The 18,355-nt window shown below is 44.2% G+C and overlaps 1 protein-coding gene across 2 annotated transcripts in view; it reads left to right on the forward strand.

The window, feature by feature from the left end:
* The window catches only part of LOC126480771 (1-phosphatidylinositol 4,5-bisphosphate phosphodiesterase gamma-1), a 248,439-nt gene that overhangs the window by 196,622 nt on the left and 33,462 nt on the right, over positions 1 to 18,355 (forward strand). The window lies entirely within an intron of this gene.

Genomic DNA, 18,355 nt, shown 5'->3' on the forward strand with positions numbered 1-18,355 from the left:
CTCCCAACCGGGAGTCTTGAGTTATTTGCCCCCTTCCTTTCTTTCTCTTCCACATAAAGCTATTGAAAGGAAGGAACAGTTTTTTTTCTGTTTTTAAGTTTATATATTGACAGTAATTGGAATTTTACCTCCTGAAGGTAAGTACGACCAGCCGCTCTATGTCCTTATAATTTATCAGTTGTGGCAGTTAAACTTTGGGGCCAGTTCTTGATGTGTACAGGTGGAGCATTTGACTTGTGAAAATCGTGAATCTGGATTTGAGTCCCAATCTGACACACACACTTTTATCTTATCACAGTAGTTTAAACATGTAAGTCAGCTTTTTATCCCTGCCCCCCCCCCCCCCCCCCCCCTCACACACATACACACACACACACAAGAAGGTTGCTTCCTGATTTATGATATTTCTATGTTGTTTCTTCTGATCACTTGTTGTCACTTTCCTGTTCTATTTTCTACAAGAATCTGTGCTTCATTAGCAGTGATCCATGGGATGTATGATTTCTTGTATATTCTGCGTTGTTAATTCTTTATCTTCCTTAGTTTCTCAATCCGCAAGCCACCATAAGGTGTGTGGCAGAGGGAACCCTGCACCTCTCCTGTTCCACTCGCAAATAGAGTAAGGGAAAAAGCCTCCGTATGAGCCTTATTTCTCATATCTTATCTCCGTGGTTCTTACGTGCGATGTATGTTAGCAGGAACAGAATCGTTCGGCAATCAGCTTCAAATGCCAGGTCTCTAAATTTTCTCTGTAGTGTTTCCCAAAATGAGTGACACCTTCCCTCTGGGAATTCCCATTTGAGTTCCTCAAGCATCTCCCTAACACTTAAGTTTTGTTCAAACCTACTGGTAAGAAATCTAGCAGCCCTCCTCTGAATTGCTTCGATGTCTTCCTTCAATGCGACCTGGTACGGATCCCAAACACTCGAGCAGTACTCAAGAATAGGTTGCACCAGTGTCCTATATCGATCTCCTTTACAGGTAAATTGCTCTTTCCTAAAATTTTCCCAATAAACTGAAGTTGACCATTTTCATTCCCTACCACAGTTTTCACATGCTCATTCCACCTCATATCGCTTTGCAGTGTTACACCCAGATATTTAAATGACTTGACTGTGTCAAGCTGGACACTAGTAATACTGTATCCAAACATTTTAGATTTGTTCTTCCAACTCATCCACATTAACTTACATTTTTCCCTCATTTAGGGCTAGCTGCCATTCATCACATCAACTGGAAATTTTGTCTAAGTTGTATTGTATCTTCCTACAGTCACTCAACTTCAACACCTTACTGTACACCACAGCATCCCCAGCAAACAACCACAGGCTGCTGCCCGCCCTGTCTGCCGAATCATTTATGTACATAGAGAACAACAGCGGTCCTATCACACTCCCTTAGAGCACTCGTGACTGTATCCTTTTCTCAAACCTATCAGCCATTAAGCTCCAGGGTTGTGTTTCACCAACACTATTCTCCACAGAATTTACAAACAGGATTTTGGTGTGAGTATGGTTTGGTTTAGTAGAAAAGCCCACTTTCATTTGGATGTGTTCATTAATAAGCAAAATCAGCACATTTGGGTGACTGAGAATCTGCATTTCATGATCAAGAAGTCTATTCGCCCTCAGTGAACATATCTGTAGGGTGCTGATGTCTGTGCCCTACTGACCCAAATTCTATTTATCGTGTTGTGCCACAAATATTCCTAAAGATTCTCATTTCTACATTTAAATTTTTTCAACTTTAGATTGACCTCCAGTATGTATGCTAATTGATGCATATTTAAGATATTTGAAAGATGATAAGATGAAATACCTTTGGATTTCAAGAGGAGAGAGAGGTTTTGACAGTGTAGACCAGATCATGCTCTTCAAGATTCTGAAGGTGACAGGGCTAAAATACAGGGAGTGAAATGCTCTTAACAATTTGTGCAGAAACTAGACCACTGTTATAAGAGTCAAGGGGCATGAAAAGGAAGGAGCAGTTGAGGGGGGAGGGAGATAAGGTTGTAAACTACTGCCAGTGTTATTCAGTCTGTACATTGAGCAGCAGTGAAGAAAACCAAGGAGATATTTGGAAGTGCAAGTTCAAGGAGAATAAATAAGAACTTTGAGGTTTGCTGATGAGATTGTACTTCTGTGAGAGGCAGCAAAGGTTTTGTAAGAAGAATTAGATGGGATGGCTAGTGTCCTTGCAAAGAGGTTATAAGATGAGTATCAACAAAAGTAAAATAAGGAATGGAATTTAGTCAAATTAGGTCAGGAAATTGGGATGTTAAAAGTAGTAGTTAAATTTTGCTATTTGGACAGCAAAATAACTGATAAAGTCTGAAATAGACAGAATATGTGTGAAATGTGCTTTATTCATCTCATTACATACATTTTTCAAGTCGTGACCTCAGGTTCTTCTAGATATGGCTGATTAATAGTTGCTTTTGCAACACCTGAAGGTGATGGCTGCGTCATCAAAATATTGTGTATAAAATAGAAACAATTACTTGGCAGCACATCAGAAGCATAATATTAATTTTCATATCAATTGATTTGATGTTTAAGAGACATGTCTAATATTACAATAAGAACACTTTACAGTAAATATGAAATTTTAAATTTACTTTGCAGAAATACTTGCTGTATCAACAAAAATAATCAGTTCCTAAGAATATAATATAACTGGATGGATAAAAAAATCTACTCACCAACCGGTGGCAGGACTTCTAGCAGAAGGGTTGAAGGGGAAGGAAGAGGGATGAAGAAAAAGAACTGGTGAAGTTTAGGAAATGGGGAGGGATTCAAAAAGTTGTCCAGAACCATGAAGCAGGGACACTTAATGAGACATGATGCAAATACTGATTATTGCGGACTGCATCGGATGAGATCTCATCCTGTCCATTAAATCTTCCCTGACCCAGGCTTCTGGATGACTTTTTGAAACACTTCCCATTTCCTAAACTTCACCATTCCTTTTTCTTCGTCCTTCACCCTTCCCCTTCAGCCCTTCTGACAGGAGGAGGAGTCACTGGCTCCGAAAGCTTGCAAATTTCCTTAATCATAATATGTGTGTCTTCTTGTGCCACCTCTTGGTGAGTAGATATTTTTATCCATCCAGTTACAAATAATTATTATAGTTTTCAGTACACAAAAAAGTAAAATATGTAATTCCCTTGTTCAAACTGTGAAACTGTCCTCAATGAATTATTCAGTAGAATAGTAATACTTTTCCACCAGAAGGATGAAGAACAATCTTTCCAGTGAACCAAGCTGTATGTTAAATATATTACTGCCTTTTACATTATTGTAAATTTTTAGCCCCAAATACTGTGGTATTTGATTGTAGAGTTTTAAGCAGTTTGTCAGAAGTTTAAAGTCATGTCTGAGGAGAGTGCTGTAGTTGTTATGGAAGTGGAAGTGTTGTGTACGTTCTTTTGTAATACTGGGAGCCTTCAGACATTTGCTGAATTTCCCCAGATCATATGCTGTAACAAATAACAGACACAAAACAGCAGTGGTAGACTATCCTTTCAGTCAACTGTCAGTTGCAACAGTATTTGATGGAATTGAATGAAGAGTGTGGATATGATAGATATTACTGCGAAGTACATTGGTTAAGTCGAGAGGCATGTTTGGTACGATTTTTGATGTAATATCCATTATTGTTGAATTTCTGAAGTAAAGTGGAAAGCAAGAATGAAAATTAGAACATTGGAAATAGTCTACAGACCTCACCTTTTAAATGGACAATACTGCACGCTGTCCACAGTAAGACATTGCAAGGTGAAACAAACTAATTTCTGATTTGATGGGGATACAGTTAAAATGAAAATTGCAATGTAAGAGGAACAACTTCTGACAAAAAATACTGTCCATATCCCAAAAATGTGAATTTTGAAGAATTCATTGTGTTAGTGAAAGAATTACAATAATAGCTTTTGAAATGTTTTGAGGATTCTGTCAGTCTTACATCCGTTATTGAGCTGTTTTCGAGACTGTTAGCCATTTCAGTTGAAAGTGCCTCTTTGCGTGTACAGATGGAACTAATCAATCTGCAGCATAATTCCCATTTAAAAGATAAATTGTTTTATGTTATAACTACCCAGGAGCTCTATGTTGTTGCCCTCGGCAAGAGTTCCCCATGTCTCCATAAAGGGGTTGCAAGTGTGATGCAGCATTTTTATAAAAAAAAATTTCAGTTATGGAACTAATTAAGTCATGATTATGGGGCAGACTGAGTGATGAAAATCTGTGAATTTGTCTGTGCCTGTCTTTATTCCAACACTTTGTATCAAACATATTTTATTCCACCTTCATTATGCCAAAAATAATTAAATAATACTAAAAAATTGTTTCCTTTATGATTTATGTTTAGAAACATGACATACAAAATCAAGCCATGTGCTAGCTGCTCATTGTTTGTTGTACAACTGCATGTGTTTAAGGAGTAGGGCATTCTGGCTACCGGTTCACAGTGTATTTATTCCCTCATATAGTTTGTTGCAAATAATCCACTGCAGTTCAGAAGAAACAATGATCTACATAATAACAATACCAGAAGAAAAAATGACATTTGCTACTTCACATTAAGATTGTCTTAAGCACATAAAGTGATATGCAATACTGCATCTAATTTTTTTGTAACTTACCCAGTGATATAAATTACCTGACAGACAGCAAAATCAATTTTGAAAATAAACTGAAAAATTTTATCTCTGAAAACTCCCTCAATTCCATATAAGAATTTCCATTGTTTTAATATGTAAAAGGCAAACTAAGGAAAGGCAAACATACGTTTCTACCATTTGTAGACTTAAAGAAAGCTTTTGACAATGTTGACTGGAATACTCTCTTTCAAATTCTGAAGGTGGCAGGGGTCAAATACAGGGAACAAAAGGCTATTTACAATTTGTACAGAAACCAGATGGCAGTTATAAGAGTCGAGGGGCATGAAAGGGAAGCAGTGGTTGGGAAAGGAGTGAGACAGGGTTGTAGCCTCTCCCTGATGCTATTCAATCTGTATATTGAGCAAGCAGTAAAGGAAACGAAAGAAAAGTTCGGAGTAGGTATTAAAATCCATGGAGAAGAAATAAAAACTTTGAGGTTCGCCAATGACATTGTAATTCTGTCAGAGACAGCAAAGGACTTGGAAGAGCAGTTGAACAGAATGGACAGTGTCTTGTACAGAGGTTATAAGATGAACATCTACAAAAGCAAAACGAGGATAATGGAATGTAGTCTAATTAAATCAGGTGATGCTGAGGGAATTAGATTAGGAAATGAGACACTTAAACTAGTAGATGAGTTTTGCTATTTGGGGAGCAAAATAACTGATGATGGTCGAAGTAGAGAGGATATAAAATGACAAGGAAAGCATGTCTGAAAAAGAGATATTTGTTAACATCAAATATTGATTTAAGTGTCAGGAAGTCTTTTAGACAAGTATTTGTATGGAGTGTAGCTATGTATGGGCCAACAGCTTTGCCGCGGTGGTAAAACTGGTTCCCGTCAGATCACCGAAGTTAAGCGCTGTCGTGCTGGGCTAGCACTTGGATGGATGACCATCCGGTCTGCTGAGCACTGTTGGCAAGTGGGGTGCACTCAGCCCTTGTGAGACAAACTGAGGAGCTGCTTGATTGGGAAGTAGTGGCTCCAGTCCTGGAAACTGACAAAGGGCCAGGAAGGCAGTGTGCTGACCACATGCCCCTCCATATCCGCATCCAGTGATGCCTGTGGGCAGAGGATGACACAGCGGCCGGTTGGTACCATTGGGCCTTCATGGCCTGTTCAGGAGGAGTTTAGTTTTTAGTTTAGTAGCTATGTATGGAAGTGAAACATGGACAATAAATAATTTCGACAAGAAGAGAATAGAAGCTTTCAAAATGTGGTGCTACAGAAGAATGCTGAAGGTCAGATGGGTAGATCGCGTAACTAATGAGGAGGTACTGAATAGAATTGGGGAGAAGAGGAATTTGTGGCACAAGTTGACTAGATCATCAGTTGCTAGGACACGTTCTGAGGCCTCAAGGGATCACAAATTTAGTGTTGGAGGGAAGGATGGATGGAAAAAATCACTGAGGGAGACCAAGAGATGAATACATTAAGCAGATTCAGAAGGATGTAGGGTGCAGTAGTTACTTGGGGGTGAAGAAGCTTGCACAGGATAGAGTAGCATGGAGAGCTGTATTAAACCAGTCTCTGGACTGAAGACCACAACAATAACAAAAACAACAACAATATGTAAAAGGTGACAGGTAGGAATTACTAACTTACATCTGTATGTTTTATAATAATAATAATAATAATAATAATAATAATAATAAAGCAAAAACAAAACAAACTTACAAATGTTCAGCATGAAGCCATATTTGCAAATTAATTTTGTGATATGAATGTAAAATGACTCGGTCCACAGCATTATGGTTTATCATATTATTGATCCATGTAACATGGAACTATCTATGTAAATAATAATGTGGCATATTCACAGTTTCCCTCTCTTTCACATCTTCCTGCTCATATGGTGAGATGTAATAGTGTGATGGGGGGTGGGGGGGTTGACACTTTCTGGGATTCTTTCAGGCACCTCATTTCCAATTAAAACTGATGTATCATCAGCAAATAAAACTAAATGAACATCACTAGCAAGTGGTATATCATTTACATAGAAGAGGAACAGATAGGGACCAAATACGGAAATAGTTTTTCATGTTGGGGAGTAATGACATGAATTTGAAGTTAGAATTACTCTTCATTTCCTACCTGTTAAGTAAAAGCAGTGCCCCTGATTCCGTAGAAGTATGAGTGGTTCAGTGAATTGAACGCTTTTGTCGCATCACAGGATAATACTGTGATCTTTCTACCCTTATGTAATTAGCATTTTTTGTAGTAAACTTATTGATTGCATTATAGAGTTCTTTCCTTGTTGAAATCTAAACTGATTTTTAAAGGTTATGTCATTGATGCCCCCACCACCCAGTTGCCTCTACCATCGTGTGCTGCTGCTTGCAGTCTGGCTTCAGCAGCCAGAGACTGTGGTCATATGTGTGTGAGTTGTATATGCTCGAGTATGTGTGCATATGTTGTCTATTTTTGATGAAGGCCTTGTTGCCTGAAAGCTTGCTTTCTGACAGTCTTTTTGTTGTGCCTATCTGCAACTCAGCATCGCTGCTATGTGGTAAGTAGCAGCTATCCTTTTCGTAATATTATTACATTACATTCTGGATTTTCCATTGTTTGATTTTGCCTGATGACTTTTCTTCTAACCGGTAATTTAGTGCTGTTTTGCTTTGTTAATATTTTCTAAAGCATTACTATACTCAGTGACTGTCCTTCTTTATCTCCTTTCATGTGTTTCTCTTGTTGCCTTGTAAACCACAATGCAGGCTCTACTTACAAGCCACACTATATCAACCATCTTGGTAGTGCACAGTAGACGGCTACAAGACCCCGCTGATTGTTGGTGCAGCATCTCGTGTCCCACATTACTCCTGCCAAAATCATTAATCTTACACCTTCAAATTGATCACTCTTCCTGCACCACTCTCACTTATTTTCATGTGTTATTTCCCATGCCTCCTGTGCCACACAAACTTGTATCTCATCTTGGAACCCACCCCCTTCACCCCCACCTTCCACCCCATTCCTGCTCTTCTCTATTCCAATTTGCATCTACTAACTTCACCTAACCTAGTCGCATCTGCCATCGCCCATCGCCCTTCTTCCGACTTATCCACCCCCAGAGTTGCGATCCACCTGACAGTCTTTTTATTTACTTTTTCTTTGATCTCAGTGTGTCTTCATTCCAATTTCAGGTGGTTTTTGCCTTTCACTATCGGCCTAGTCCCTCAGATTTCACCTTATTTCACCAGGATTCATCCGTTTTATTCTTTTTGTGATTTTTTTCCCCCATGTGTTTGGGTGTATTTTTGTGAATTCTTTTGGATGTAATTCTACATTATCTATGTATTTTTACATGTTTTATCCATCACCATATATCCTTGCTCCTTCCATCTGCATCAGTACAGAAAAGTTTCTTTATTCCTAGCAAGAATCCAGTCCCACATACTGTTCCTGTGTTGTATCTTGAAGCATGGAATCCCCCCAAATGGCCTTACCATCAAATTACCTATCTCAGACTGCCACCATTGCTTCCACAGTGACCTCCATCTGTTCAGATTATTCCAGTCCTTGATCCTCACCAACATAGTCCTCCAAAGTCATATTAATCAGGGCCCAAACCTCCTTGTAATACTTTCTTTCCATCTGCAAAATTCCCCTGCTATGCAATCCCAAATTCCCAGACCACACCCCTCTGTGGGTCCAGGGGTTAGAATAGGCCCGAGGTATTCCTGCCTGCCGTAATAGGCGACTAAAAGGAGTATCACACGTTTTGGCCCTATAAGTTCAGGTCCCATTTTATGGTTTAACCTGCCACTTTCCAAATTCTACAGAAGTGCAGCACATATGGGGAAGCACGCCTTACATGGTGCACAAGTTACCCATAGTCCCCTTAGTTTCGAACTCCTGAACCTCTTCTCGTCACGGGTTTGCATCTCCACCTGCAATTCAACTACAAGGGTTGGAACTTAAATAGTGGCAACTATTTATTCACAACCGATACAAAAGAGTTAAATGTTCGCAACTGTTACTGTCCTTCAAAGTAGTCACCAGCATTGTGTAGAACCCGTTACCAGCAATGTGGAAGGCGTAGTATACTGTTAGCAGAGCCTGTTCTGTTGATGGTGCGAATGGGGTGGTCTACTGCCTATCAGATCAAAGTCACAAGGACTTAAGTCTGAGGAGTATGGTGGATGATACAGTACTTCCCAGTCCCATCGACCGAACAGAGCAGCTACAGCGTGCACTGTATGTGCCCGTGCATGCAAAATGATGGGTGGGTTGTGCATAAAGTGTCGCTGCTTCTTTCACAAAGCTGGTCACAGGTGATGCTCCAAAAACAAACAGTAATATTGTGCATTGATGGTCTGCCATGGAGGAATGTAATGCATTAGGATAACATCACAGTCGTACATGAGAATCGCCATGACTTTCACCATACTAGGGCTCTGACGCACTTTCAACTTTTGCAGCAATCCATAGTGATGCCATTCATTGGATTAGCGTTTCAGTTTAGGTTCGTACAATGTGGCTCATGTCTCATTCAGTGTTATGATATGGCGTAAGAAAGCCTCTCCTTCGCGCTCATAGCGTGTCTGAGCAGCATCATAACGCATCCATTTCTGCATTACCATCAAGTCGTGTGGAACCCATCATGATGCAATTTTTCGCACGCCCAGGTGCTCCTTCAAGATGCGAAGCACGGTTGTATGCGCTAATCCGGTTTCGTGGTTGAGCTCACAAATCGTATGGTGCCGATCACTGTCCACTAATGCAGCAACAGCATGTGCGTCTTCTTCAGAGATGCTAGGATGACCTGCCCGATGCATGTCTGCCACAGTTTGCCGAACTTCATTTAAGGCCGTTACCCAACGTGCCACTGTTCTGTATGCCAATGCCAGTTCCCCACACGCCTCTTGAAGACCTTGATGACACTGTTGTGCTGTACGACCTCTGGCACATTCAATCTTGATGTAACTCCATTGTTCCTGTTTCGAAAACACAGTGACACCGTTACATTAGACCGCTCACTCACAAGTGACTGTGTTTCCGTCTTTTGTGCGCGTGCTGGTGAAGTGAGCCGGGCGAGTCCATTTGCTCGGAGGTAAGGTAAGTATATCAAGGATGTGTTCTGTTAGCAACAATAGTAGATTCCATTGCATAGTGTCTCCATAGCAGTGTTGCCAGTTCCAACCCACATATTTGGGGAAGGACACTTTCCGGGGTACATCATCTTCTTCCATTATCTCCTGTCCTCTTTCACCCCTTGACATTATTGGATTTCTGTGTACCCAATATACAGCATGGTAGCCAGTCTCTTGTGGTGGGGCCATCATGTACCCATTTGGTGGTAGCCCCCTGACATCACAGGGACAACACCGCTGATGCCTGAGCTGTAAACTCCCCACATATGCCAAGGAGTAGATTCCTGTCTTCCTCAGGCATCAGGACTCTCCTGGCAATGGCCATCATGCTAGGTAGCCTTTGCTGTGGCTAAGTGGTGCCTGTGGGGAGAGCCCCTGATCAGAGTGTATGGCATCAGGGCGGATGACCCGCAATGAAGCGGACTAAGTCATCTTTTGCTGGGGACCAAATGGCCCCATCAATCTGTAAGAAAGGAAATGTTGATTTCAGTGCTAACAGGTATGACCCTAAAATGTTCCCTTCCCTATCAAGACCTTGAGAGGAACATAGGGCTTCAGAGAGACAGGATCTGTAATCACCATGTTACTTAGTGTGCAGCAGAACTGATGGGTCCTCCTTTCTGGAAACTAAGCCTCTGTTTTTTGTTGAGCACCTGAAGGATAAGTTTGAGGAAGTGACAGTGCTGTCCAAAATGCGCAATGAGTCGGTTTTGATTCGGACAGCATCCACAATCCAGTCCCGAGCATTATTCGCCTGTGACAAGCTGGGTGATATTCTTGTTTTGGTCACTCGCCACAAAAGCCTCAGTATGGTCCAGGGAATTATTTTCCGTCATGACCTCCTATTACAGTCTGATGATGAGCTACAAGCCAATTTAGAACAGCGGGGTGTTCATTTTGTCCGGCGCGTTTACAGGGGAGCCACCGGTGCCTTCATCTTGGCCTATAAGGGAGATCCATTACCTGAAAAGGCCAAGGTGATGGTGTACCGATGTGATGTCAAACCCTGTGTCCCTCCCCCTATGTCGTGCTTTAAGTGCTGGACATTCAGGCCCATGTCTTCCCATTGCCATTCCAGCGCCACATGTAGAGACTGCGGACATTCACTACATCTGAAAATTCTATGTGCAGCTCCTCCCACATGTGTGAACTGTGAACAGCATCACTCCCTTTGCTTAGCGGACTGCCCAGTACTCCAAAAGGAGCACAAAATTATGGAGTACAAGACCCTGGACAGGTTGTCTTACTGCAAGGCTAAACTCAAATATGAAAGACTGTTCCCATGATTTCTTCTTACGCTGCCGCCACAACAGCATCGCCATCGGTGATGCTGTTATGCCCATCATCTCAGGTTACTCCAGTGGGCCCTCAGGGCTGCCCATCTTCCTCATTGGTTGGGGGCACATCTTCTTCTGTTGCTCTCAAAGCTTCTACTTTGGGAGCATCGCCCCCCAAAATGCCGGGGGCATCAGTCCCCTCCCTCCCAGCCAGAGACGGAACGGCCGCCTCGGGCCCCTCTTATGCGGAAGGGGTCCGTTGGGACTCTACCTTCCATGGTCCCCCTTCCCCCATGGCCCCCAGTGGTCACCAGCTGGTGGTTGAAAGAGCCACTTGCTGCTGGTTGAAGGGCATCAAGGTCTTCCTCTGTCCCTGGGGCGACTTCCGAGAAGCCCTCCCAGCAAGCCCCTAAGGAGTAGCAAGAGGGCAAAATTTGAAAGAAACGAGAGCCTCCAGTGCCTCCAACACCAGCACTCCCACATGGCTCTGCGTCCGAGGACAAGGTGGAGATTATTCTGGCGTCCCCTGAGGACCTAGATCTTGCCGACACAGCAGATGCCATTGTACTGGGTGCCATCACTCAACCAGTGGCAACAGTTGATGCTGAGGCCTAATTTGCCTCCTGGGTGCCTCCATGCCACCCCAGACAATAGAAAGCGTAATTCTCCAGTGGGACTACGGCAGTTTTTTCTCCCACTTGGCTGTGTTATGTCAACTTGTAAGCAGTATCCCAGCTTTTCGCTTTGTCCTTCAAGAGACCTGCTTTCCCACAATGCAGATCCCCACCCTCCTTGACTATCAGGGGTACTACAAAAATTGTCCCGCCTATGACAGACTGTAGGGTGGGGTATGTATTTTCGTCCTTACCTCTGTCTGCAGTGAACCTGTGCCCCTTCAAACACCTTTAGAAGCTGTGGCTGAGGACAACACAGGAAATTACCGTCTGTAACGTCTACTTCCCTACAGATGGTGAATCACCACCCCATGTTTTGGGTGCACTCATTTCACAGCTTCCCCCACCTTTTCTCGTTCTGGGAGATTTTGACGCTAATAACCCTTTGTGGGGTGGAGCCAAGGTTAATGGCCGTGGCAAAGATGTTGAGGACCTACTCACTCACCTCGACCTTTGCCTCCTCAGTACAGGTGCTCCACACATTTCAGTGTGGCATATATTCAGCCATTGATCTCTTGGTTTGCAGTCCTGGCCTTCTCCCATCTATCCACTGGAGAGCATGTGATGACTTGTGTCGTAGTGACCACTTTCCCATCTTCCTGTCACTCCCCTGTCATCATACCCACGGCCACCTACTCAGATGGGCTTTAGCCAAGGCAGATTGGGAAGCCTTCACCACTGCTGTCACCATTGAGTCTCCCCCACATGGTGCCATCAATGTGGCAGTTGAGCAGGTCACTGCAATGATCGTTTCTGCAGTGGAAATCACGATCCCTTGTTCCTTAGGGTGCCCCCAGTGAAAAAGACAGTACTGTGGTGGTCACGGGAAATTGCTAAGGCCATTAAAGAGATTAGGCAGTCTCTACAGTGACGTAAGAGGCACTCTTCCCTGAAGCATGTAATAGCTTTTAAACAGCTCTGTGCCCATGTTCACCAGCTTATAAAAAGACGGAAAAAGGAGTGTTGGGAGAGGTATGTCTTGACCATTGGGTGCCATACTTCACCTTCCCAAGTCTGGACAAAGATCAGGCGTGGTTTTGAGTACCAGACCCCAACAGGTGTCCCTGACATTGACATCAGTGGCGTGTTATCTACTGACGCAAATTCGATTGACAAGCACTTTGCTGAGCACTGTGCTCGAGCATCTGTGTTGGAGAATTATCCCCCAGCATTTCACACCTTCAAATGGCTGATGGAAAGGAAAGTCCTCTCGTTCAGTACATGCCACAGTAAACCATAAAACGCCCCATTTACAGAGTGGGAGTTCCTCAGTGGCCTTGCACATAGCCCCAACACAGCTCCCGGGCTGGGTTGGAACTACAGCCAGATGATTAAATATCTCTCGTCCGACTACAAGCGACACCTCCTCGTCACCTTCATCTGTATCTGGTGCGATGGTGCCTCTCCATTGCAATAGAGGGAGAGCACCATCATTCCGGTGCTCAAACCTGGTAAAAACCCACTTGATGTGGATAACTATTGGCCCACCAGCCTCACCAGCATTCTTTGTAAGCTGCTGGAATGTATCGTATGTCGGTGGTTGTGTTGAGTCCTGGAATCACGTGTCCTACTGGCTCCGCGCCAAAGCGGTTCCCGCCAGGTTCGCTCTACCACTGATAATCTTGTGTCCCGCAAGTCTGCCATCCAAACAGCCTTTTCCAGACATCAACACCTGGTTGCCGTCTTTTTTGATTTACAGAAAGCTTACAACATGACCTGGCAATATCATACCCTTGCCTTATTATATGAGTGGGGTCTCCAGGGCCCACTTCAGAGTTTTATCCAAAATTTCCTATTGCTCCGTACTTTCTGTGTCCAAGTTGGTGCCTCCCATAGTTCCCCCCATATCCAGGAGAATGGGGGTTCTTCAGGGCACTCTATTGAGTTTATCTCTATTTTTAGTGGTCATTAATGATCTAGCAGCAGCTGTAGGGCTGTCTGTCTCACCTTCTCTGTATGCAGATGACTTATGCATCTCGTACTGCTCCACTAGTACTGGTGTTGCTGAGCGGCACTTACAGGGAGTCATCCACGAGGCGCAGTCATAGTCTCTGGCCCACAGCTTCCAGTTTTCAGCCGCAAAGTCGTGTGTCACATCACTTATGTCAGCATCGTACCATTCATCCGCAACCAGAACTTTTCCTTAATGACAATCCACTCACTGTAGTGGAGACATGCCAATTCTTAGGACTGGTTTTCGGTACCCGATTGACTTGGTTTCCTCACCTTTGTCAGCTTAAGCAGAAGTGCTGGCAGCACCTCAATGCCCTTCGCTGCCTGAGCAACACCAACTAGGGTGCAGATTGCTCTACGCTGCTGCAGCTCTACGTAGCCCTTGTTCAATACCATCTTGACTCTGGGAGTCTGGTTTATGGTTCGGCGTCCCCCTCAGCCTTGCATTTACCACGGTGGCGTTCAACTAGCGATGGGAGCTTTTAGGATGAGTTGGGTGACCAGTGTCCTGGTGGAGTCCCTCCATTGAAGGTTAGGCGTGCACAACTGCTGGCCAGTTACATTGCATCCGAATTACTGTCTCCTTTTCCCACCCACGGTGGTTCATGTCCCACATCAGTGATCCAGGTCAGTGCTTACAATCACAGTTCGTACCCGATCCCTCCTGTGTGAACTAGAGTCCTTTCCTTTACCACCTCCCCTCTGGGTCCATCCGCGTACACCTCCATGTTGTATACTGAGGCTGCAACTTTGTCTGAACCTTTCGCATGACCCTAAGGACACAGTTCCTCCCACTGCTCTCCACTTTCACTTCCTCTCGACTCTTGCCATGTCCCGGGCCTTTGAAGTAGTTTACACCAAGGGCTCGTTGACTGATGGTTATGTTGGTTTTGCCTGTGTTCACAGCAGGTATGTTGAATAGCACTCCTTAGAGATGGCTGCAGTGTTTTCACTGAAGAACTGGTGGCCATATCTCATGCTCTTGAGCACATCCGCTCATGCCCTGGCAAGTTGTTTCTTCTCTGTACTGACTCCTTGAGCAGCCTCCTAGCTATCGACCAGTGCTACCCTCACCATCCCTTGGTAGCGACCTCCCAAGAGTCCCTGTATGCCCTGGAATGGTCCAGTCATTCAGTGGTTTTTGTCTGGACCCCGGGACACTTCGGAATCTCGGGCAACAAACTTGCTGATAGGCTAGCAATTCAGGCTAAGTGGAAACCGTTTTTGGAGATGGGCATCTCTGAACCTGACCTGCATTCTGTATTATGCTAAGGTTTTTCGGCTATGGGAGACGGAATGGCATAACAGTACATCCAACAAACTGCATGTCATTAAGGAAGCTACAAATGTGTGCGCCTCTCGCAGAGACTCTGTGGTTCTCTGCTAGTTCCGCATTGGCCATATGTGGCTAACACATGGTTAGCTCCTCCGTTGCTTGGACCCACCTCGGTGTCACTGTGGCTCCCCTATGACTGTTGTCCACATCTTGCTGGACTGCCCAATTTTAGCCACTCTGCGGCGGACTTTTAACCTCCCCAGCACCCTACCTTTGGTATTGGGTGACAGTGGCTCAACAGCAGATTTAGTTTTACATTTTATTCGTGAGTTTTTTTTTATCATACCCTCTAAGGGTGGGCATTTGGCCTTTACCCTCCCTCCATTTGAATCTGTCCCCCTTTCTTTACATTTATTTGTCTTGGTGTTCGTCTTGTCCCTTCAAGTGTTCACCTCTCCTTACCTTTTGAGGTGGACATTTTAGTGTCTTGTGGAGTGCCTGGCTCATCCTCTTTTATTCTTGTGATCAGCCAGCCCAGACCTTCTGCTCCATGGTTAATACTTTCTTCTACTTTTCTTTGTGGTGTACATTTCCCCATTTTTTGTTCGTTCCATTCGTTTTCTTTTTAGGTGTGGTTCCGCATTCCTTTTCCCCCCTTTTACTTTCCCAAACGTACTTTGGGTGTTGTTTTAACCCGAGCCTTGTTTATGTCAGGAGAAAGGGACTGATGACCCTGTAGTTTGGTCCTTTATACCCCAAACCCAAACCCTGGATCCCATATCACACATTGAAACTCTTGTCCTCCAGGAACTAGAGCAACTTGCACAGCACCACCTTGAAAAATTCTCCTCCCTGTTCACTTCCTACTCCGGCCTTGGGCTGCCACCCTCCACCACCTCTACAACCACCTCCAAACCAGCCCCCCATGCCCCCCTCATAGCTGACAAACCCAATCTTGCAGACCTACTGCATTTACCCCATCCTCAGAAACTCCCTTCCACCTCCATACAGAATCCAGAACCCAAACAGACTCAAAGCACAGTCATGAACCTTTCCTCCAAGAGCCTTAGCCCTGCAGAAGTATCCGTTCTTTCCAAGGGTCTCACCTTTTGCCCCACACCCAGATTCAGTCATGCAGGATTTCTTAAAGAACTTCTCTCATTCAGTTTCTGCAGTGGAAATACATTTTTGCCACCAACCCTACCAATCAGACTCAACCAGAGACCAATGTTGAACCCTGCCTGACTCAGTTCACTCCTCCATCCAACTGTGATCCAGCCCCACTGCCCCCAAATCACCCCGTGTTAACTTTCTGGAATTTCTTAACCTCGAACGTTGCCATACAATCATTCCCCAAACCCCTCAATGTGCAAACTAACCTTACATCTGCAAAAAGAACTGCAATCCACCACCTAAAAACTGATCCTGACCTTATAATCCTACCTGCTGACAAAGTCTCCACCACTGTTGTTTTGAATCAGAAGGATTACGCGGCAGAAGGATTCTGCTAGCTGTCAGATTGTTCCACCAACAAACCCTGCCACAGTGACCCTATTTCAGAAATCCAATGTGATCTCCAGTCTCTCCTCAAATCCTTAGGCCCATCCCAGAACCTCTCACCAGTGTCCATCTCTCTCCTCACCCATGACACTACCTGCACTCCTACATTCTACATGCTTCCTAAAGTCCATGAACACAACCACTCAGTATGCCACATTTTGTGGCCAGTTACTGTGCCCCCACTGAGAGAATCTCTCCTCTCCTGGATCAACACCTTCAGCTAATTACCTGCAACCTACCCTCCTATGTAAAAGATACCAACCATTTCTTCACCAAATCTCCACAGTTGCTGTTGCTTTACCACATTGTGTACTGCTCATAATATCGATGCCATCTCCCTTTACACTAACATCCCTAATGCTCATGGCTTTACCACTATTGAACACTACGTTTCCCAATGACCAATGGATTCCAAACTAACAGCCTCATCCCTAGTCACCATGATCATCTATACACCTATATCCTCACCCAAAACTACATCTCTTTTGAAGGCATTACCTACAAACAAATCATGGGTGCGGCTGTGGGCACCCGCATGACACCATCCTATGCCAGCTTATACATTGGTCATCTAGAGGAATCCTTCCTTAACACCCAGAATCCCAAACCCCTCACCTGGTTCGTTTTCATTGATGACATCTTCGTGATCCCGATTGAGGGTGAGGAACACTATCCACATTCCTCCAGAACCTCACCACCTTCTACCCCATTTGCTTCACCTGATCCTACTCAACCCAGCAAGTCACCTTCTTTGTTGTTGACCACCACCTCAAATATGGCTACATCAGTACCTCTGCCCATATAAAACCCACCAACCACCAGCAATACCTCCACTTTGACAGCTGCCACCCATTAAATACCAAGAAGTCTCTTCTGTACAGCCTAGCCACACATGTCCATCGCATTTGTAGTGACAGGCCGTCTCTCTCGAAGTATACTGAGGGTCTCACTGAGGCCTTCACAGACCGTAATTACACTCCCAACCTTGTACAAAAACATATCTCCCATGCCTTATCTTTCCAGTCACGCACCACCACCCAAAGTCCCACAGTCTGGCATTCATGACTCAGTATCACTAAGGACTGGAGCAACTGAATCACATTTTTTGCCAGAATTTTGGCTACCACCCTTCGTGCCCTGAAATGATAAATATCCAACCCAATATCCTTCACACCTTTTCCACAGTGGTATTCTGCCACCCACTGAACCTACACAATATCCTCATCCATCCCTACACAGTCCCTGCTCCCAACCCCTTGCCTCATGGCTCATATCCCTGCAATAGAGCTAGATGCAAGACCTGACATGTACATCCTCCTACCATCACCTATTCCAGCCCGGTCACAGGCATCACCTATCCCATCAAAGGCAGTGCTACCTATGAAACCAGTCATGTGGTGTACAAACCATGCTGCATTCTGCGTGAACGTGACAACCAAGGAGCTGTGTTCGCATGAATGGACACCAACAAACTGTGGCCAAGAAACAGCTGAGTATGCTGCCCGACATGACATTCTTAATTTCAATGTCTGCTTCATAACCTGTGCCATCTGTATCCATCCCACCAACACCAGCTTTTCCTAATTATGCAGGTGGGAACTCTCCCTGCAATATATCCTATGTTCCTGGCCTCAACCTTCATTAGTCATTGTCCTTACGTATCTAGCCCCTTCCCCCTTCCCATTCCCGCACTACACAGCCCTCTATTCCACCAGTACACCCTCAATCATTTTACTTCTCTCCTTTCTGTGGTCTAAGGATTGGTTTATTATAATGGGACAGGTGGCAGTGAAATGACGTAATACATACCCTCAATTGCAAACAGGAAATAGCAAAGAAAGTTCTTCTGGAAAAGAGA

The sequence above is a fragment of the Schistocerca serialis genome, chromosome 5 (genome assembly GCF_023864345.2).
Source record: "Schistocerca serialis cubense isolate TAMUIC-IGC-003099 chromosome 5, iqSchSeri2.2, whole genome shotgun sequence".
NCBI classification, from domain to species: Eukaryota; Metazoa; Arthropoda; class Insecta; order Orthoptera; family Acrididae; genus Schistocerca; species Schistocerca serialis.